This window comes from Rousettus aegyptiacus, unplaced genomic scaffold (assembly GCF_014176215.1).
Source record: "Rousettus aegyptiacus isolate mRouAeg1 unplaced genomic scaffold, mRouAeg1.p scaffold_m13_p_4, whole genome shotgun sequence".
Lineage (NCBI taxonomy): Eukaryota > Metazoa > Chordata > Mammalia > Chiroptera > Pteropodidae > Rousettus > Rousettus aegyptiacus.
The window spans coordinates 26,891,487-26,915,801 of record NW_023416307.1 but is presented as its reverse complement, the minus strand read 5'-3'; the positions used below and the strand labels follow the sequence as shown (position 1 = coordinate 26,915,801).

Genomic DNA, 24,315 nt, shown 5'->3' with positions numbered 1-24,315 from the left:
ATTTTACAAATGAATACTTTCAAAGACTGAGAATCCTAAATTCCAGTATATGTTGCATTCTCCCACTGGAAGAGTGAGAGGAAAATTGTGTATGTTACATTTTCTTTTTATGAAGTATTAAAACTTCTTCAGTGAAGGTAAAACAATATAATAGTCCTTTGAGGGTAACACTGAAAGGAAAACAAATATTTGACTATCTAATGCATGTAGCCAGGGTGAAATAATTGAACATACAAATGGTTAAGCATAAAGCTAATGGAGATCTCATCAAATACATTTGAGTACTCACTGCATTGAAATGCATTCATAGTACATAAATCTCAAAATTTCTTTTAATAATGTAGGGAAAAAAGGCATGCTGTTGTGTGCACAAAACAGTGCACCCAAACCCTTTATACTTGCCTTAGGAATTTGGACTCTACAGTCAAACACATGTACTCTAACAGTCCCTTTCACCGTGGTGAAATTGAATCCTTCCTAAGGAGACCATACTTCTGGCAGCCAAGAACAAAGTTAGGTGTTCCAGAGAAAGAAGTCTGGGGTTATAGCCAAATCTCCACAAAGTGGAGAATTCTCTAAATAATAAAGAGTTGACTTTGATGGCCAAAGTCTTGTAGGTGCAGATGCATGTATTTTGGAATAAAAATAAACCCTTTCAGATGCTTTCCCTGTCCCACCACCCAAAACTTATTTTTTGTGTCCTAATCTTACTGAAATTCCTCATTCAGGGATCTCTTTACTACAAACTGTTCCAGGTGTGGGATAGAGCAGGAAAGACAGAAGACAGGGGAGGGTGTACTGAAAACAAACAAACAAATAAACAAATAAATAAATAAATAAAAATGAGGCAGGGAATAAAGGTCCTTCTGCTATTCCTCAGGCCTTATTCTTGTCTTTAGCAATATAACTTGAGGTATTCTACTCATATTTAATATTGAAAGTGAGCCTTCATCCATACATTGGTGATATTTTGAGTAGTAATTAAATATACTCTATCGAAATGAAGTCATAGAGCATCAAGTCATGCGTCATCACTGTAGTTTTTAAAAGAAAGCATGTTTCCTGAAGTTTTATTGACTGAAATTATTTTATATCTGTTGGTTTCTTGCATTTCACATTTATCTTTGTAATAAATAAGTTCTGATATAAGTTGTTAGCAGATCTTAAGAAACCATTGCTCAACAATTTGGAACACTTCATTCCTTACACGAAATTTCCATACAGGGAATTTCCTCCTCAATAATACTTTTTATTATAAAATCCAAATCAGTAATTGATCTGTTTTAAGTAGCATTTTAGGCAAAATTCAACACAACAATTTCTCAAGCTCTGCAGTTTGCTTATCAGCAGTAAATATAAGTTAAAAAGATAGCAGGGTAATTTGCAAAGCATCATTTTCTGATATCTAGCCCAGTTATTATACAAACCTAGATTTTTTTCATATTCTTCTCAATGTTATGTAGATCATCAAATCAGACAAACAGTATCTTGTTCTTACCGATGAAGTTTTTCATGTACCACAAACTCAATACATTATCTCTTTGGCCTTTTGTGATTTCCCAGTCTTGTAGTACTGACAAAGGCTAGAGTGGCTCTTCACTTTAATTTTCTAAAAATATTTCCACACAGAGAACAGTGGACAAGTTAAAAAATATATCTGCAAAGCTGAAAAAAGATATATTCTAAACAAATGTAATGGTAGCTATGAATAGTCTCTGATACTGACTTATGAAATCATAAACAGGTAGCAGAATAACCATGCCAGAACAGAAGGTACTATACAAAATGAGGAGAATGAGAAAAAAATGAAAATTTTGGTAAATAGAACTGAGTAGTGCAAAACTATGGTGACATTACTGAAGATGACACAGTAAAGGAACAGTGATAACAGGTTAAATTTCTAAGCTAAAGAAAAGATGAGGTTTTTACTTTGACAAAAAGTGATTACTCGAGAACCTGGTAAAATGATCAGCATGGTCATCTAGTCAGACAATCTTGTTTTTCATTTTTTTTCCCTCAGCGTATTCATACTATTACCTACCATCAGGATTGTTATGAGGATTCAACAGACAGCGAGTGGGTGGTATTGTCATTGTTGTTAAATACATACCTCAAGGGCAAGGTTTACTCTTTTGCATTATTTACAAACCCACTTGATGTCTGGCACAAAGCTCTGCATGTGACTACCACATGCTTAAAGGACAATGACGATAGGTGCCTCTGAAATTTACTTACAAAATCATGAATATATGAAATCATACTGTACAGTGCTTTTTAAGTATTCAGTCACCAATTTTTTTTTGTTTCTGGTTGTGGCTGGTCAAGAGTGGAGGCAAGTGGAAAAGGTCAATAAATGACAGTTAAGAAAATTAGATAAAACTCAAACAAGGGAAAATTATTTTAAAAGCTAGAAATAAGAAGGCAAGGAGGCCTAGAAAAGCCAATCTTGTAGCTCTCCGAAATGTGAAGCAAGCAACACCTTGCTCCAGATGCTCTGCAGAAGGACATCATCAGCAAAGCCCAGGCTACATTGGTTACTTGTCTGCATTATTTGCAAAGGAAGATTTCTATAGTAACTTCTAATATCTAAATGGCAGGTATTAAAAGGGCAGTGACTAGCTTATTTCAGCCTTGACAAAGATCAAGCAGAAAGATCCGGGCTTATACAGCAGCAGGAGAGATTTTAGAAAGGATTTAACTAAGAATTTCACAACAATGCTGGTAACTGCACATGGCGATGGATTAGCAAGGGAAGTTATGATATAGCTTCTTTGAAAGTGCTTTGAAATTGTGGAGATCTCATCTCATCCTGAGATTCACTCCTCAAGCTCTTCTTTAGCCCTCTAAGTTTAAGAGTGTATGTTAAGTGCCAATTCAAAATTATAGGTTATAGAACTTACAGTTAGTCAGAAAAAGCCTACTAATAAACAAAGAATGTCACTTTTCTATCAGTGAAATATCTAGCTTCTATTAAGTTTCTTATTCAGTAACAAATCCATAAAATTAGTCAGTACAACTGAAAATTTTTCTTTGCTGATGGTACAGCAAAGAATTTAATACCTTCAATAATAATTTTAAACACACTAATGTCAGGAAGTTTACCAATTCCTGAAAAAAAAATACAGTTTTAGAGAACGATGATGTTAAATATTAGAAATGTTTCCTTCAATGTACTCTTTAGAAAGTCACAACTAATACCCACAATAGAAAAAGAAAATCCAAAGACCTTTAATATCATTTCGAAGAGTTAATAGTAAATGCTTCCAATGGACAACCTTTTTAAAGTTGCAAAATGTTTCTGTCAAGTATTAAAAAGAATGAAAATATATGTTGAAAAGTAATTCACTCAAAAACTGTTTCTTGAGAATTCTCATTGAATGAGACAGGACCCCTGTCCTCCAGAAGTTCCTTATGTAGTAGGGAAGATCAATTTCATCAACAGCTATTCAATATAAAAGGCTGAGAAAAATCCAATGGAAATGCACAGAAAGTAGGAACTAATCCTAGGATACCGCACTTAAAAAAGTCAAATCATAAAGGAGGGGAAAAATGGTATAGATAGTAGAGGCTTTGTTCATCCCTCTTGCAAACACATCAAAGTTGTGACAGAAACACAGAGCAAAGAGCAAGGAAAGTCACCTGGAAACTAGATGAACAAGCTCCACAACTAGGGAGAAATAAGAAATCACCCTGCAACAGGAAGAGGTAAGACAGGGCAAGGACAAGAGGCTGCCCAGTCCCGAGTGCACGAGTGTGACAGAGGCAGCAGCAGCCGGCAGCTGCAGACATATCTTAAAGGGGCCGTGTTCGCTACTGGACTTTTGTGATGTCGAACCTACTTGCTCTGAGCACCAGAGCTAGGTAGGCTGCATGGAGGGCACTAGGGACTTATAGGGAGATGCTGAGTTGTCGGAGAGAGGGCCAGAGTCCAGGCTTTCTCCAGGACTGAAGTGCCAGCGGTATCCACGTTCCCCTCTTGAGCACTTCCCCATCTCAGTGTGCAGACTCAGTGCTACCATAGCTAAGAAGTCATTAGACTGGATAACAGAGGTCGCTCTACCCAGAGGATTCCCTGAAATTCCATCTTTCCCAACTTGTGGCCCCACCCAAACCAGATCCAGTTGTGTCCTTGATAAGTCCGGTGCTCCTTGCTGAGCAGTGCCAAGACTCACACTGGTGGCAACTGGCCTCAGTTACTGGTGTGGTTTCTTGAAGCAACTGTAAGCACAGAATCTGTGGATAGCTTGCTGAATCTTAACAAGTGGCCTCAGAGGAGCACAGATAGGTGCCAAATTCCTCTCAGGACTTTGCTACTGGAAACCTACCACACAAAGCCACACTAATAAGACTGGGAGACTTAGCAGCATTGCTTAGTACATAGAAACAGACATAGAAAGGCGGCCAAAATGGGAAGACAATGAAGCAGAATCCTGGAATCAAGCAATCTAACAGATGCGAAGTTCAAAACACTGGTTATAAAGATGCTCAATGAACTTAGGGGAAGAATAGGTGAACTCAGTGAGAACTTTAACTAAGAGATAAAAAAACACATAAAAATGAAAATGAAATTATAAAAGGGAACCCAGCCATGATGAAGGACACACTATTTGAAAGGGAGAGTATATTAGAGGGAATGAGCAGAGTGGATGAAGAAGAGGATTGAACCGCTGATATAGAGGATGGGGAAGCCAAGGTCACTCAATCAGAGCGGCAAGAAAAAGAAGCCAAGAATACAATAATAATTTAAAGAGCCTATGGGACACAATAAAATGTAAAAATATCCATGTCATAGGGGACCTGAAAGAAAACAAAATGATGAAGAGCTATTTGAAGAAATAATGATGGAAAACTTCCCTCACTTGGTGAGGGAAATAAACATACAACCCCAGGAAGCTCAGAGAGTCCCAAAAACCAGGAATCCACAGAGGCCTGTGCCAAGACACACTGTAATTAAAATGTTAAAGGCTAAATACAAAGAGAGAATCTTAAAAACAGCAAGGGAAAAGCAGTTAGTTACCTGTAAGGAAGCACTCATAAAACTGGCAGCCGATTTCTCAAAAAAAACTATACAGGATGAAAGGGCTTAACACAAAATATTTTATGTGATGAAAATGCAGGATCTACAACCAAGTATACTTTATCCGGCAAAGCTATCATTTAGAGTCGAAGGACAGATAAACAGCTTTCCAGACAAAAATAAGCTAAAGGAATTTATCAATACCAAACCACTATTACAAGAAATGTTGGATGGACTTCTTTAAGAAGAAACAACATGTATCAAAACCATGAATAAAGTATGGTAATAACTACAACGAGTACTTCAAATGGAAAAGAATTAAGTGCTCCAATCAAAAGATAGAGTAGATGAATAGATAAGAAAACAAGACCCCTATATATACTGTCTACAAAAGACTCACTTCAGATTAAAGGACACATACAGGCTAAAAGAACGGGGATGGAAAAAGATATTGCCTTGATAGACCTAGAGGATATCGCATTGAATGAATAAGTCAGATAAAGAAAGACAAATATTGTATAATTTCACATACATGCAGAATCTAAAGAACAAAATAAACAACAACAAAAAAAGTGGAAATACACTCATAGGTACAGAAAACATTTTGAGGGCTACTAGATTGGAGGGGTCAGGGGGACAGCAAAAAAAGGCAAAGGGATTAAGAAGTACAAGTGGATAGTTACAAAATAAACTTTGAGGAATAAAGTGTAGCATAAGGAAAATAGGTAATAATGTTGTAATAAATACGTAAGTGGAAGAGGGGTACTAGAATTAGTGGGACAATCACTTTGTGAATTATATAGATCTCTAATCAGTACGCTATATGACTGAAACTAATATATTATTATATGCCAACTATAATTGAAAAAGAAAGCTCATTGAACTGTATTGTGCAAATATGAGCAACTAACTGTCTATTATATTTCAATAAAGCTGAAAAAAAGTCAAATTAAAATTCAAATCAGATTTCTTACCTTAGTGTACTTGTAATTATAATACACAGGCATCAAGGATCCGGTCCATTTATTTTCATAATCAACTTACTTTAAAGTACATCATACCTACCTCAGTCAGCCTTTACTGTCTGCTGTTTCTGTTCAATTTAGTATATTTTCGCTTTCGATTTCAAGTGCCTTTAATGTGTTTTTTATTTCAAACAGCCTGAGAAAATAAAGCCTTCAGTCCTTGAGTTATTTTTGCGACCTTACAGTTTCCATCCGTGCTGTCCATAGTCGGGGATTGGGGTGGAGGGGTGCAGTCTATTTTCAACCAGTATTTAATGACTACCAAATTTCTATGTCTCATCTTAAACCTTTCATCCTCCTTTCAGCTTCATCTGTCTATTTGACTATATCTCTGGTTGCCAAATAGTATATCATCAAAATCACCAAGGGAAATTGTTAAAAACAAAGAGAGTGATCCACTCAGGTTCTGAATCTGAATCTCCTAGATTCATGTCGAGGAATATAGATTGCGTTGGGAAGGAAAATTGTTTCCTCTTTCCTTCCAGGTTCTTCTGGTTGTCCTAATAATAACATTAACAGAAAACAGATTAACAGTAGAAAAACAAATATAATTACACACGTGCAGGGGCCTACAAAGACAATGGGATTCAAGGACAGGTCAGGCAGTTGAGGCTTATATGCCACCGTGAGCTAAGAAATGGGATGGGGACTGTGGTTTCAAAGGGGAGGAGAATAATAAGCAAAATGTCAAGAAGAGCAGATGTTCAGTAATTATATATTTGTCCTGCCACACAGATCATTTAGATAAAAGTTATTTTTCTTTCTGGGCCACTCTCTTATCTAAATTCTTTAGACAACTAAAGGAGGGTAAAAGTTTTTCTTGAATCTGTTTGGTTTCGATTTCCTTCAGCTCAAAATAGTCTGCATGTCAAAATGGCACAATTTTTGAGGCTTGTTCTGAACCACTTTAATTGTTAACAAGCTTTCTGCCAGTCCCTCAACTCTTAGGGGATTCCTGAGCTTTGTCCATTTGAGAGAGTACTTTACAACACATTTATCAACCTCAAAGCTAACATTTAGCCCTAAGAAATATTCCTTAGGATCTCATTCTCCATATAGCATTCAAATGGTCGCAAAAAACACCATGCAGTGAGATTTACTGTTTCTATTATACACAAGGGGAAACTGAGGCTCAAAGAAATTAAGTATGATGTGGAGCTATGAGCACTGCCAGCATGATATATAGACCAGATGGTGGGATGGGAAAGATAAAAGGCTCAGAAGTGAGATTTATATTTGAATCCCGGCAGTGCCACTAAAGCAGCCTGATCTGGTCTTTCAATGACTTTGAGCCCCAGACAACTCACAGTAAAATGATAATTATAACGCTGACTTTTGTAGTTCATATCATGTCATGGTCACTCAAGAAATATTAATCCATTTCCATCAACAATTATATTTTCCTTGTTATTTTCTTAAGCATAAACTCATTTTAAAATGCCTCATTTGCCCTGTTTACTTGTGAGTAGAAATGCATACGCCCCTTTTAACAACCTTATGATTAGATGTTGATTAATTATCTAAATATGATTATTTAGGAGGTACATCTGTTACGTAAAGCACCATATTGAGCCTGTTTAAATAGGTTAAACTTGGAAGCGATAGAATTTCAAAAATTAAAAGAATATGAACCAAAAGAAAAATTATTAAATAAAATTATAGCCACACAGTGTAATAATATGCAGGCACTAAAAATTATAATTTTTAAAGAATTGTTAATGACATAATAAAATTTTGAGTACAAAATAGGGCATGAAAGTATATTTATTACATAATTTCTTATTGAAATATGTATGTGCAAATGCATGTGCATATGTAAACATGTATATGCAATTGTGTCAAAAAGTAGAAATATGACAAAGGATTAATAGTAGTTATCTCTAGGTGGAATAATTATGTATTACTTTTGTTTTCTTCTTTGTAGTTTGTATTTCACATATTTTTTTGCAAACTTATGTGTGTATCTTCTATTGAGAAAAAGTAAACATTGTTTAAATTTAAAATCAAATTTATAAGTAAAATGAAACAAATAAAGAATGCTGCAAAGTATTAAAATGTCCTCACTATCATTTGCTTCCTTTTTTACCCTGAGATCCCTAACAAGAATATATTTCTTAAAAGGGTTTCTTTGGTTTCTGTTATAGCCAGCACCGTAAAATGCTCAATGAAAAATAAAAATCCTCTCAGATTACACACATTATAAGTTTTTCTCTGACCATATTTGGCTCCCATAGGAATTCTACAAATAAACTATCCACAACAGAAAGCTCTGAAGTCAGGGAACAAACAGTTCTCAACTGTGTGGGGTAATTCTCATTTACATGGGAGTCAGCCTTCCCAAAATAAAATTGCAGTACACCCCAATCCAGAATTTAGTACAAGTCTACTCTCTCCTGGGCACTATTCTAGGTCTTTTACTTTCATTATTCTTCTCCCTGTGACCTTGGACAAGTAACTTAATCTCCCTGTGACTCTATTTCTTACATAAAATAGAATAATAGGCATTTTTGAGGACTAACTCAGTTAATGTTTAGAAAGCCCATGAGAAAATAATCATAGTATGATGATGATGAAGATGATGACGATAACAGGTAGTATTTTTAACCCTAAAAACTACCTTTAAGAGGTAGGTATACAATTGTCTTAGATAGCAGATGAAGACACTGAGAAGAGTTTAGCTACTTTTCATCTTGTCTATGACATTAAGGATCAAACACAGCTTTCAATGACATAAAAGCCCATACACAGTCATTAAACCATCATGCAATGGACAGTGTTCACAAATATTCACACATCTATTGTAAGCTAGACACAGACACTGAGCAATATTGGACAAGACTCAGTTTTTGCCGTTAGTCTAGAGAGAAGGGCAGGCAAGTCTTCAAGTGGAAAGTGCGATGGCGAGGATGAGAATATGGGGCCATAATAGCAGAGAGAAAAGTGCTAAGTGTATGCTAGAGAGGTTGGACAAAGCTACCTGGAGGAAGCAACATTTCAGCAGAGATCTGAAGAATGAGTCAGTTAGCCAGCAAGCTGGTGAGGAACAGCAGTCAGTTGGTATTTGCTCCCTGGTGTTCTGTGCTGGAACTCCGGAGCTGCCAAAACTAACTTCATGCCAGGTGACAAATGATCTGAGTGCCCACAGCTGCAGCTGCCGCTTTACACCCTCTCCCTCCTACTTCCATCATTAATGAGCCCGAGACCATAAAATAATATATTTTAGGAACCAAGGGCTCTACTGTTAGCCTTTGGATTAGAGATAGAAGTTCTCCACTCCTGTTAACAATACAGGCACAAATCCTTTGTTATTCTCTCCTAGCACTTGCTAAAATAGAAGTGTGCTGCTACTAACTCTCATTTTTATATATCTGGGTGGTAGATCATCGTGTGCTCATAAATATACTCATTATAAAAAATACGTGACTTTTTTTTTTTCCATGAAGAACTCTAAAAAAAAGTCAATACCCCTAAGATTCCTTAAGGTTAATTCTTGCTGCTAGGAACTCTTCTGATTTGCCCTAATTTTCAGCAGTTCTGACTTCACAATACTCTACCTGTAGTTACACAATACCCCAGAAACACAGGTATGCCAGAAAGTATCTATTACAGATGGAAATAGCTTTACCACGTGAAGGCAAAATTTGTGCCTTTACACACACCTCCATATTTCAAGCATTATTTTTAAAAAGATGTCTCTTTTCAAACAGTTGATTTGAAGAGAAGGAAATTTCTTTTTCTGTCATAATGTGTCAGGAGTAATATTCCCGGTATACAGAGCTTCTAGAAAGACTTCCATTTTGACTCTTAGAAGTCACTCTCTGTAACTACATCTACTTATTTGAATTTGTGTGAAAAAATAAGAAGTCAATCTTTATTTACTTGTCAAAAACAAACTTCAGTTCTGTTTGTGGCTGGCAGAATGTTTAGTGTAATAGGAAGATTCAAGGGAAGCATGGAATTCATTTTTTTTCCTTTAAAGAGTTTATAGTATGGTTAGAAAGGCTAAAAATCATGTTAAACTGATTCTGTGACACTGACTAGAGAAAATAGTGGCATCGGGACACCAGAGGGAGAAGACAATTTTTCTCTACACTAAGAGGAGCAAAATATGGGATCCAGGAGTAGAAAATTTCTGATATTTGTATATATTTTGTATTTGCATCTTTTTGAATGTCTAGCATTCCAAAGAATAAAGAAAAGCCCCAGTATGTTTTCTCAGGCATTGTATTTGTATCTCTCGAAATAATCATTTAAAGAAAATCACATGCTCTCCTGAAACATGTTTTTAAAAATGTAAGTTAGAGCATCTTGACCAAACCAGCTCCAGTATATGAAGAAAAGTCTATTTCAATTGTTAGAAGAAACACAATAGCTTTAAGTCAACCACTAGGGGGGAAAGCCTGTAGTACACACTGTAGTATATTTCTCCCAAATTGAATATCCAGCTTTATTTGATTAAGATATGCTTCCCCTAATCCATTAGTCTCCAGGTCAAGCCATGCCCCAGGGCTTGGAATAGGTCAAAGTCTTGGGTCACTATATCTTACTAACCTCCTCTCACAGAGGCTGGAAATAAAGCATAAATAGCAGGTCCAGCAGAATAGAGACCAGAACTGGTGTGGAAATTTGTCCTACTGACACTAATGAGAGAAAAAGTCCGACTCTGCATAGATTAGCTCGAAGTGAAAAATATCTTGCATTCTCAGTTTAACTGACAGGTAAACTCCAGTGACATATATATTTTTCTTTTTTTTATTATTAAAAATATTGGGGTGACATTAGTCAACAAAATCCAACAAGCTGTGAGTGTACAATTCAACAGTATGTCATATATATATTGCAATGTGTGTTCACCACCCATAGTCAGATTTCTTTCCATTACCACATATTCGGCCCCTTTTACCCCACCTACCTTCCCCCTCCCCACCTTCCCTCTGGTAACCTCTAGTCTACTGTCCATGTCTATGAGTCTCGGATTAATCAACATATATTTTTAAACTGAGAAATCCCACCTTTGTATTTTTTAGAGGAATCATAGAAAAGTAAATTAAGATATATAAATCATTACCACAGAAGGGCTCTCCTGGGCAAAAGGGAAAATGGCAGGTGTTTATATTTTAATGTCTTTGGTTCGATGGCATTGTTTATTTGGCCTTTTTACTTGTATGGCAGTACACACGCATTTATAACTAGTTGAGTGAATCACATTTATAAGTTCCTTTAAAATATCTGTTTATTTTCATTTAATATCATCCTTTCAAATGAAAAATTTTTTTCCTTCACTACTTTCTTTACTTAAGCCTGTCACTATCCATAAAAGGTATAGATATCGTCACACAGGAACAGAGAAAAAGACAACCTCTGTGTATGGGGCCGGAACCCCAAGTATGCTACCTCAGAGACCTACAGAACTATGGCAGTAAATTGTTAAGGATCTCTCAAGTGATCATTTTGCACTTCCAGAATCATAAAGAGGCTCTAAAGAGTTTGCACTAAACTAAGTTGCAAACAACCGAACATTTGGAGCATTCATGTGAGGAAGTAAATATATATTATAGGATGCAAATATATATTTACTCTTCAAATGTGTCCCTGAATTTATTTGCTTAACACGTGTTATATATGTACTATATGTCTACCATATAGATATAAAGACAAACTAGTAAATTATGCCTAAATAATTATTACAGTTTATAATTATCTTGATAACCTTTTTAAAAATGTAAAGGCAAGATTATTTATGAAAGAGGTTAAAAATAGAGTAAAGTTAAACATTAGCAGCGGCTATTCTAGGAAATTTGCTTTGCATTATCTGCACCACAAAGTGAATCTGCTGAAATGATTACTCTAAAACCTGGTGAAGTTTGGGAACGTTAATCACTGATGACTATTAGGAAAACTCAATGTGAATAAAACAGCTTCCTGGCCTTATCCCCATTTTATCATTCATTCACTCACCCATATGGTAGATAAATATTTTTCAAGAAATTTCTTGGTTCTGCAGATATAATATTGAAAAAGTTTTCCATGTCTTGGAACCTATATTCTAATACAATAGATAAATATTAAATAAAGTACAAAATTATTATAATACTGACTTTCACTATTATGCACAGGGCTCAATGTTTCTAATAAAGTACTGAGTACCTATATTGTTAGTGGCACTGGGTATTAAGTAACAATAAAATCCAAAAATTTCAGCCTGATGTTCAAGGCTGTCTCCAACAGTGCCCCACCTACCTACGTAATATCATCTCTTACTGCTCACATTTGAGATCAGTGAAGAAGGCTGCGCCCAACACAAATGAAATGTTTAATTGAACCTTATCATCTTCACCCAACAAAAGCATTCTTTCCACCCACCCCGAGAGGAGTGCCTTCCAATATAAAGTCCTTACTAAAACCTCTAGGTCAGATTTCTCCTTCCATTTAAATGCTATACCCCTGGTGCAAGTCCTTCTCTAATAGCACTAATTTTGATTTACATATTTTACTGTATACTCATTCACAAATATGTCCATCCTAGTCATTTGACTGGCAACTTTTTGAGGGCAGGGACTGTTTTTAAGTTTTCTTGGTATTTCAGGCTTTGTTTAGCATACAATCTTGCATAGTTAGATCCAACTCATAGTTTTTATGATGAATTATGTTACATTTGCTTGTGTGGAATGGCAGAACATAAAATTCAGTATCTGCTTCATGCACACATTTGTTAGAAAGGAGTACATACCAGTTTATAAGCAGTGTCTACATTTATTTTAGAGTAATAATATGAGGAGTAAAACCTTAGTTTCCATCATTTCGAATTTAGTTCTAAACTTTTGAATCTTTGAAATTTCTGGCTAGTTTATAATGTAAACTTTCAATCAGAACTCTCAAGTTTTCAGAGCTCTTGGGGATTGCAGCTATTAGTAACCTCAAGTCCAGAGAACATGTATTTTTATATCTATGCATCCTATTTCCATATAATCACTTCAGACAATATTTTATATTCAAATATATATATATATTTTTTAAAAAATCAACTTTCTCCACAATTTAAAAGCACAGGAAAACTAAGTGCTAGATAAAACTGGAGACATTTAAAATATAACAGTGAAAGTAAATTCTTTAAATTCAGATTTCATTTTTTGGCAATAGATGATGTTCATACTAAGTTTTCTAGATAGATATATTTTGTGTAAAGTTGCAAAAATCCTTCCATATCCAATACAATCACTTTCACCACTATGCAATGATTCTGCATCTAGGTCACATATACATATTATTGTCTATATATACACAACACACATTCACATGGAATATTAGACCATACAAAATGTATACACACAAGATATTTTTTATCACAGTGTTTGCATAGCTACACAACGTTCTTTCTGGCACACAGATGTGAAAATCACTTATATTTTACAGATGTGTTTAAGTCTGTACCCACTGGTAAAAGTGATTTACTATCTAGTCCACAGTAGTTAAACATATATAAATATTTGGCTGTTGTTTTTTAAAAGTCCTAGCTTGTAAAACTACAAGGTAATATGGTTTAGATTTACTTTCTTCTTTTTTTTTTTCTTCTAACAAAGAGACATTTAAAAAAGTATTTTGGTGCTATTATCATGTTTCTTTAGACCATTACTTGAGTCATATTTCTATTAATAAACAATGTTCTGTAAAGCTTTTATTATATCATGTTGGAAAAATGAAAGATTTAAGCCCAAGCCCCCATAATCCAGGCAAAAATGAAATGACCGTATACACATAGGCACAATTCAGGACACAGAACATTTGGTACACAAAGAATGATCAGACAGGTTCCTACCCAGAATAATTCCATTCAGTAGTTTCTCCTGCACGAACCAGCTCAGCTGTCCATGATCCATGCTGCTTTTAAATACTACAAAGCAATTTACACTCCAACTGCCTCCTGCTTAAGTTCTTCCTTTTGCGCTCAGAAATGGATATACTTGGACAGTGAATTATGCCCTGTTGCAACTGCCTCTCCGAGTCCTTCAGCAACCCATCTCTCAGCCGCGCGGGCTTAAGCCCTACGGCTCGCTCCAAGCTCCTAGCTCCTATCCCCAGCAGCTGGCAACTGGTCGACCACTGGGCGGAGGGAGCGGGCACCAGCGCGCCATCTGGAGACGCCTAGTGGCAGCTACAGTAAACTTGGAATAACTGGGTAGAACAAGAATGTCAGCGCATTCTTCGTTAAATAGGCATACTGTATTTTTACATTCTCCTGGGTACATTAAAACACACACACACACACACACACACACACACACACACACACACAACACAAGACAGCTTCATTCTGTTGCCTACGAATGTTCTATTTCTTTTATGCTTTAAAATAAAGTAAAAACTGCGATTTCATATCTGTACAAGTAACAAGATAGCAAATTAATTATTTACTTCTTCTTGACTCATCCCAAAGGAAAATAATTAACACTGGCTGCTATCAGAAGTTTTCAGGATTTTGGTATTTAACGTAAAGGCAGCTTTCCAAAAAAGAAATATACGCCTCAGAACTAACAATGCAAATGTCTTAAAAGTGCTCTGCTACTTTAAAAAATTACAAACCTTCCTTACCTCTGGAAATGTTTAGCATGTTCCTTATCAATGCATTATACTGACTTGAAAATGATACCAACACAAAACACTTTCCGTTAAAGTTCATGTGATAAGGTGTTCATATGACTTTAATATTTCAACAGAAGCTCCTTGAATTAATTTCCCTCTAAATATCTTCCTAAGCTTCTTTCCCTTAAAGAGGATAATTTGTATACCTGAATGAGATATAAGCTTAATTAATTAATTGAATAGAGCACTTAAAGGATTATCTACTATGATATGCATTTAGAAATGTGATTATTGGTTGTTTCCCTTTTCCCTACAGGTCAAAATGAACATACATCACTATTCCTATCTTCCATCCCTTTTCCTACTTCCACCAAACATCAAGATTTGGGATTTCACTTTTCCTTTAAAATTAAAAATCTGATTTTGAAACTATTGAATAAGGGACCCATCTGCAGTGACTGTACATTTTTTCCAGGTAAATGTGGACAAGAGCTCTGTGCGACCCCTTTGGGAAATAGCAATTCTTAATCACATCAATTTCAAAGCACTGTTTGAGAATTTCTGGCAGAAATTTGTTTCATTAGTATTTCATCTCAGTTTTTCATTTCTGTGTGTTTGATAAATGAACATATTGGCTTTTCAAACATATACCATTAAAAACATTCTACAGTAAGATTTTTCTTTTAAATAGAGTATGTACCAAATAGTCAAACCATAATTTTTGTGACTTGGTGAAATCTCTGAAAATTTATGCATCGGTAAGATTAAAAAGAATATTAACTTTTTATGTCTCTATATCCTCAATTCCTAGCTCTGTGGAATATAAAAACATATTAGTTAACTGATTCTTAAATTATATGACTTATATTTTATACTATGATTAGTGTTATATAGAACTTCTTAGAAAGGCAAGACATTCAAACATATGGTTTAAGAGTCTAAGCAGAATAAAGTGCATTTGGAAATGAATAAATAATGAAGTAATAAACACTGACCAAAAACAGGTATGTCCAACTTTTACCAAGTAAAATCCAATACATGAACATTTAGATGTAACAAAAAGATAAATTATGGAATAAAATTTCCCACCATAAATGCTTTGGCCTTACAAAATCATTCTTTAAGTAAACACTCTCAGAATTTTAAGAATGGTTATATTAAATAAAGTAAATATTCACATGCATAAACAGAAAAAAATAGATCTAATGAGAGAGGTAGACATACAAATTTCATAGCCAAGGGCATTGTGTCTATAATCATCAGAGCCAAAAGATGAAAATGAGAGGAGTTGATGCTACATGATAAAGAGATGATTATGTGGTGAGGGGTGAAAGAGAAGTATGTGGTCATGTGTTTCCCCTGAAAGGAGGCCTAAACTTAGTTTAAAGACACTGGGACAACAGAAAATACAGGAAAAGAGTAAATCTTCAAAGCAGAATATATTAAGGAAGTGAAGTAAATTTTATTTTTACAATTTTGCATGTAAAACTTAAGGAAAGAAAAAGGGTCCAAGTCAAAGTCACAGAGTGTGGTCTAAAAAACTAAAAAAAAAAAAAAAAACATAGGGACTCTAAATATCTCTTTTATAATAAACTAAGATGAAGAATATGTGTTCATATTCTATTGCTACATAACAAATTACTACAAACTTAGTGGATTAAAACAACACATTTATTATCTCACAGTTTCTGTAGGTTAGCAGTCTATGCACGGTTTATGAGTCTTCTGCTCAGAGTAACACAGGGTGCAATCTAGGTATCAATTGGGCTATGTTCTTGTCTGGAGACTTAATTGGGGAAGAATGTGTTTCTAAATTCAGTCAGGTTGTTGGCAGAATCCATGTCCTTGGTTTCTTCAAGGCTACCAGGAGAATGTGTCTGCATATCAGGGAGGGCAATGGTCTCTCTTTTAAGGACTTTCAACTGATTTAATCAGGCTGACCCAGAATAATCCTTTTAATTAACTCAAAATCAACTGATTTGAGGCTTTGATTACATCTGCAAAATACTTTGCTATATTCTATGGGGCAGAAGCGAGTCACAGGTTTCACCCACACTTAAGAAGAGGGGATTATGCAAAGGTGTGACCCATTAGGGGTCACCTTAGGGTGTATCTACAACAGGGTCTCTGTAAAGAGACATGGAATTTCTTGCTTGCCATTCAAAAGCTTAAGTGGAACAGCGGAAGCGGGGAGCAAGGAGATGGCCCTGCAGGGGCATTTTGTTGCCTTTAGGATCAAGGCAGAGAGGTGGATATTTATCATAGAAGTTTTGTAGATGCATAGTTATATATATATAACAAAGAAACATAACAAAAAGAAATAGAGAAGTCATTTGATCAGGAAGAGACGTGGAGGCAGAAAGCAGCTACGTCTAACTGAGGACTGATGAGCAAGAATTAGGACAACAGAGAGCATTGATGTCAAAGTGGCTATGATGGCTTTCTGTACTAGACATATCTGTGTTGCCTGGCTGCCTGCCCACAGTCCCTCACACCTAATCATCCATGCTCTTAAGTGTCTCAGCTTTATTAGAGGTAGAGTATACACCTGACCAAAAAAGAATACATCCAGGGACTAGATAGAAACTTATGTGTTTTTGTTTTGTTTTGTTTTGTTTTGTTTTGTTTTGTGGCCCTACTGAAAAAATAAGCTTGTCCAATTAGATTTTCAGGAATTTGAACTAAAGTAAAAGAGAGAAGTTGCCAGTCGGTGGAGAATACTGTAGCTAAAAGGCCATGTAGCAATTATGAGCTCTGTGCTAGCTGATGCAGAGAAAGAAGCTGAGCAGCAAGAAAAAAAAAAAAAAAAGGTACAGACTCAAAAAGGAGTAGAGATTAGAGAGGACATTCACTTATTTAATTTCTTCAACACATTCCTATGGTGTTCCTATTGTGTGCTGGGTACTGTTCTAGGTGCCAGGAACACCGATGAATAAAACGAAGTCCTGTTCACATGCTTATTCTTGTAATGGAAGACAGACAGTAAATATGCACAATCATAGAAACTATATTTCGTTAGGTGAGAAACTGTAGGAATAAAAACAAAGCAGGTTCTGGAGTTTAAAAGTAATGTGGGAATTGCTATTTGGGGAGCACAGTCAGGGATGCCTCTATGATCATGTGTTTTTTGAATAAAAACCTGAATGCAGTGAAGGCACCAGCGATGGTGATATTTGTGGAAAGGGTGTTCTGGGAAGAATGCACAGTAGGTGCAAAGACTCTGAGATAGGTGTGTGCTTGGTGAATCAAAGGAATAGCAAGGGGAAATATGCCTGGGATAGTGGGAGCAAGAGAGCAAATAGTAGCGTATGAAATCAGATATGGAGTGAGCGAGATCATGCAATGCCTGTGAACCTCTACCAGCGGTTAGCTTTTACTTAAAAAGATGGGTACTAGAGGGATACTGGAAGATAATATCAGAGTTACAAAGTTTTAAGAATCATTCTTGCTGCTGTAGAGAACAGATGGGAAGTGAGGGAGTTGATAGGGAGACCATGTGGACCCAGAGAGAGACAAAGTGTGGCCTAATTTCCAGTTATGTTTCCCATGAAGTCTGGCTGTACTTGTCTCGGCCCTTCAATTTCTGTGAGATAACGCTGAAAATATTTAACAACAACAACAATCGGTTCTTAAACTACATTTCCAAAGACTCTAAGGAATGTTGAAAGTATTCAATACTTGAATATTTTGGATTTTTGCATATTTTGGCATAAGAGCTAAGAGGTAGTAGAATTTTAAAAACATGTTATATTTTTATACATGACAGTAAGTGCTTGTATATGGAGAGTTGATGTCAGCCTATTAAGGTGTTGACCAGTGCTTTTTCCAGGGAATTTACTTAAGCTAATAGAAAAAGGTCAGTTCCTTTTTTAGAAGATTGCTTATCTAATCCTTTGTGAAATAAGTGTTTCAAAAGTTTTTAATTCAATGATTATCATCTAATATCAATAAAAGGGTATTTATGTAGTTCAATTTTAATATCTTACAGATAACTATTTTGTTAGTTATACTATAGAATCTTTGAAACTAGGTATGTCTCCCCGTTTAGAGATGAAACAATATCAGAGACAAAACAATTTAAATATTTTATAAGGAATCCATTAATTTCCAATTTTGTATCCTCCCAACCCACACACATCAGAGACATACCTGTGCATCATTGGTATATATGTATGTATATTTGGGCTACTTTTCATGGTATTTCAAATGAAATAGTATAAAACCAACCATCAAATGTTTCAAAATGGGGAGTGGCGGGAAGTTAGCAATCACTGTCCCTGTCTTAGTCACATGAAACATTTCATCACTACCCTTTGAATATAATATCCAACTAAAATAATAAATAAGATTAGATTTAGGTTAAAATTAGATGATTATCCTTTGAAAATATTAAGGGTGCACCATTAAAACACTTGCTCAAATATGCAAATGACTTCATCTTTAATTTAAATCTTTGGTGCAACTTTCTAGAAAATATTTTGTGATATTTTTTAAAAGGAGTAAATTTATGGTATCATAATTTCCACTTTGTTTGATAAGTCTGCCATAATTAAAATACAGTTATCATATATTAGCTATGTCACAAGTTTATTCATTTTTCTTCCTATTATTAAAATATTCGCTAAAAATAACATTTGTAATAAAAATGTTCCTACTCACTGCATTCTTAAAATCACTATTAGCAGAGGAAATAAAATTCAGACCATTCATCTGTGAACTAAGTGTATTTTGTTGGATAATATGAGAAAAAAAATGCACCTATGGAAACAAATATTTACCTTTAGATGTCCACATGTGAAAAAAAGAAAACCACAAAACATCGATTTCACTATTCAAGAGAGTTACAGATATAAGAATCACTAAACATTGATTGTTAAATATCATAGAAATGTGGAGAGTGATTTAGACAGAACATAAAAGCTAAAAGAATATGCCTAAGTATCTCAACAGATATAGGAAAGGCAGCCAAGTTCAAGGAAACTTTATTTTTTTTTTTGACTGTTAGTCATTTTAGGAATTGCTATATTCAGACATTTATTTAGTGTTTCATAACATTCTTGTTCTATCCTTAAAATGCAAAGTTGTACGTAAGATTTCCATGATCTATAAATTCCAGTACATGATCAATATTAAAACTTTCATTTTGTCTCATAGTTTATGGGGAAAGAATTTTTCATCAGGATTTATACTGAAATCAGCCTCATTTGAAAATATTCGTTTCGTAGTTATGTTCTCAAATAGCTTTTAAAAATTCAAAGACCAGGGGGAATTTTATTTGACTTATAAACATCCTTATGTATTGTTAAGGTTTTCTGAACCCTTTAGCTAATACAAATACTCTTCCTCTATGACACTGTAGTCAATTTTAAATTAGTAGATTAGGTCAAGATATGAAAGCAACTTAAGTGTTCATCAACAGAAGAATGCATAAAGAAGATGCACACACATACACATACATATATATATTTTATATATAAATATATATAATGATGGAATATTACACAGCAGTGAAAAATGAAATCTTGCCATTTGTGACAACATGGATGGATCTAGAAGGTATCGTGTAAGTGAAATAAGTCAGGCAGAAAAAGACAAATACCATATGGTTTTACTTATATGTAGAATCTAAAATAAAATGAAACAAACAAACAAACAAAAACAGACTCATAGAAAAGAGGTTGTTACCAGAAGGGAAGGAGCAAGTACGTGGGTGAAAAGGGGAAAAGGAATATAGTCAATAATATTGTGATAAGATTTCACAGTGACAGATGATTACTAGAATTAGTAGGATGATCACATACACAATAAGGTATAAAAATGTTGAATCACTATATTGTACATCAGAAACTAATATAACCAATATACGATTGTATACTTACTATATTTAAATAAACTATAATAAAATAAATAAATAGAGTACATTAAAATAACACAGAACTTCAAATGTGGTCCCAAAGGGATTTCCATAAAAACCGGGTAAAATATTTTGAATATTTCAGAAATAACTTTCCAGTATGATAACACCCTCCAACATTTTGTTACTTTTGTAGTTACCACAAATTCTGTAGTTTCATGGCTTCAATTACCTGATCAATTTAAATGACTCCTCTAGCCCTAATTCATTTCTTGAAGGTTGTTCTGCATTTCTGTTTAACAGGTGAGTTTCTCTAAATAAATAGAAACCTAACTTAAATAAGTAGAAAGTTCATTACCTTAGATTTTAAAACGTATCTTCAAGGAGTAACTAAAATGAATTAATGAAAGTAGAAAAATATTTTTTTCAGTTCGCCTCTTTCTTTTCCTATAAATTAAATTCATTCAAAAATGAAATGAGCTTCCCCAAAATATACTAAGCTCCACATCATAAGCAATTAAAGCATAGTCTGGATAACAACCTGGCAATGGATAGTGAAGTAGAGATTTGAATATCACATAATCAATCAGACTAGATAACTTTTGAAGTCCCTCAACGCTGAGAGTCTATGATGTTATATATTCTCATTCCCTTCTTGTATTACATACTTTAAAAAATTCCTTCACTGCTAAAACTTATGTGATTTACATCTCCCCATGACATATAACACTTATTCTTTATTTCCTGATGTATTATTCAGCAGTTAAATTTATTTCAACAAATGTAGTTGATTAATTGCTCCTTATCTTGGGCTTTTAAGGCTTTTTCCTCCCTCTCAGTTGTTTTAATCTTAACATCTACAACCTATTAATTTCAAATAATTTTGTAAAAGCTTTTATAAAGGAAACAATAACTCTCTCTGCTTAATAAAGAATACAAATAGAAATTTAAAAACTTTGTTCATATTGAATAAACTAACTCTGGAAGACCTAAAAAATAGTTCATTTTACTTTTAAGGTTAAAATATGCCTTTACTTTAAAAATAAGCTGAGGTTTTCATTTAATGGATGTCTATAAGGTGCTTTTAAACATTTTAGTAAAATAGGATATAAAAGATCAGTGTATAATTAAATATCTTGTATCTTCTCCACACTTATAGCTCCTTATAACAATAATGCAGCTATCACCTAACAAATCTATATTGACTAAATTTTACAAGAGGCTTTTGTGAAAATAAAGTTGCATCAGTTTAGAACTTATACTACATGATATAAAATGTTTCAAACCTGTTTCTTCTAAGGAGGCATAGGAAGATCTATACAAATAAACTTGTACCTAAGTAACCTTCACTCTGAATCATTCAATCCTTTGAATTCTTTCAGTAAATTCTAAGAAGCCTCAAAACACAACAAAAATCAAAATATTTAATTTCTCTTTTCTCATATTTTTAATTGCTTAATTTTTTGCAGGCTAAATCCTCATTCTTAAAATTGCATATGTAACTATATTTTCAACTATTTCAACAGTGGTATCAAAGGTAATCAAATGAGGATGCAGCTAGTTTTTTAAATAATTATCAAACATGTAGTTTGTTGGCCTAAAAATTACTTGAAATGGACAAAGAAAAAGGTAGACTTGATAAATTTTTGTAAAATAGTTAACAACAGATGAATAGACTATAAAGATAATTTAGTTATTCTGTATATAGTCATAAATTGCTATAGAATGTGGAATTTTCTGGAGTGAATACTTCATTATTCAACAAACTCTCTAGTACTACTTAAATTAGTATTAAATCTTTCAAAAGATGTATGTATTTAAATCAGAGTAAAATATATGCTAGATAAAAAAAAAAAATGCCTACTTGTTCACTTTAACACCACTGTTCCTGTTTGGAAAATGAAGAGTAGTTAAAAGAAAACTGAAATACTGTAACATCTTTTTAACTAAAAATACATATGCCAATCGGCAGTATAAACATTTATTTTCTGTTGAACTGTAGAGTACATTCTGTATGTTGTTCTGATTTCCTTTTATTCATTATTCATCATCAATAAAGGTTAGGATTCTTTTTTCATGTGTGTTTTTTCTTTTTCACAATGTAAACTATGTTTGATTAAAACTATGGACATGCGAGTATCTTTGGAGAATGCAGGCATAAGTCACAACATAGAATCACTCAAAGGTTACCACATTTACTTACCCTGCAACATTTTGTTTCTGGCTTGAACTGTTTGTGCTGGAAGTACTCACTTTTAACACTGACAACCCATTCTTGCTCTTTAAACTTCCATAGCTCCCCAGTACCATCAGGTCATACCAACATGTGGTCAGAGTAAATATAGTAACACATTCAGAGTTCTCTCATCAACAAATAACTTTAAAAATGAAATAAAATGACAAAAGTTCCAAAAAGTTAAAGAGATTCAGCTATTTTAGGAATAATGTTGCTTTGTTTCTTTCAAAGTTGCTCTAATATCCTCCAGCCCTGAAGTTCAGGGGCATGTGTGTGATTTCACACTTGCCCACATAGAATCTGGTGTACTTGGGAGTGATTCTCCTGGAATGGAGCAACCACCTGAAAAGGCCAGAAACATCTCTATGACTCATCAGCCTAATGATGTAGCTTGGTTTCTCCTTAACCAAACTGATTTGCTGTCGGAATGCACTTTTTTCACAACCTTTCTCAGATATATCTCTTTAAAATTCAGTTTGGAGACCAGGTAAGTGAAAAACCCAAGACAAATATTCTTTTCATATCCGTGTCTTCACATATGTAAATTCACATGCGGGCATTGATTATCCAAGAAAATACTGGAGAGATTTGGAATTCATACCAGTAGGTCCGAAAACATGTATTTAATAGAATAAGTTTTGATATAAGTTTTATAACTTTCTGGGTTCCTGTAGATACCTTGCTACTATAAATAATCTTAAAGAACACTGAGTATTTTAGAGAACAAATCAAAACACTATAAATATGGTATTTATTTAAAAAACAATCTAAACTCTAAACTCACACTTTAGGCATAACCAACATATTTGCCATACTGAATTTATGTCTCTCTCTCTCTCTCTCTCTCTCTCTCTCTCTCTCTCTATATATATATATATATATATATATATATATATAATCTATATATAAAATCTATCGTCTATCTATAGAGAGAGAGGAATAGATATATGTTCCAAAAAATTCCACAGGCCCCTGGTTTTCACTATAACCACCAGTTCCATCCTCTCCTCTTTTAACCAAGGTAATATGGTATTAGATTTGTGGTATTTAATGTGTATAATATAAAGTAACAATAGAAAATCCATTAAATAAATGCTAGAATCCTATTTCCGGGCCTGTTTCTCAAAGGTTCTCACATATAAATTAAAAGAGAGCACTGCCTCTTTGCAAGGGTTGAGTAAGAGTTCCTTTGAACGCTTCTGAAAACAGGGTTAAGTTCATTTTATGTCTACAATTATGATAGCTACACAACTTCCTTTGTCTATGACAATTTATTGCATACACTTCAGAAAGGAATGGCAAGAGATATGGAGACGATTCCCCGCACTACCTCCTATTCCGTTTGGGAGTTAGCAGAAGACTGCCCTTTCTCCAACACAGTCGCTGATGGAAGGGATCTATTAAAAAGAACTGCGTTGGTTTACACTGCAGATTGAATGGAGCATTAAATGACTGCATTAGTATGACTGCAGTGGGGGTAATGGTCGCCTCCAGTGGGTTTATAATGTTGTAATAATACTTTCACATGGGTGCAATAATTGTTCAAGTGTCCTTATTTAATTCGTCACGAAATGGTATCCGACATCTCTCCAACAAATGCCCC

The 24,315-nt window shown here is 34.4% G+C and overlaps 1 long non-coding RNA gene across 1 annotated transcript in view; it reads right to left on the bottom strand.

Annotated features, from left to right (window-relative positions):
* Positions 1 to 16,080, bottom strand: part of LOC118601643 — a 125,891-nt gene extending 109,811 nt beyond the window's left edge. The window contains exon 1 of the long non-coding RNA XR_004950432.1: positions 13,893 to 16,080. This is a non-coding gene — a long non-coding RNA (uncharacterized LOC118601643). The remainder of the gene's footprint in view (positions 1 to 13,892) is intronic.
* Positions 16,081 to 24,315: the final 8,235 nt, after the last annotated feature.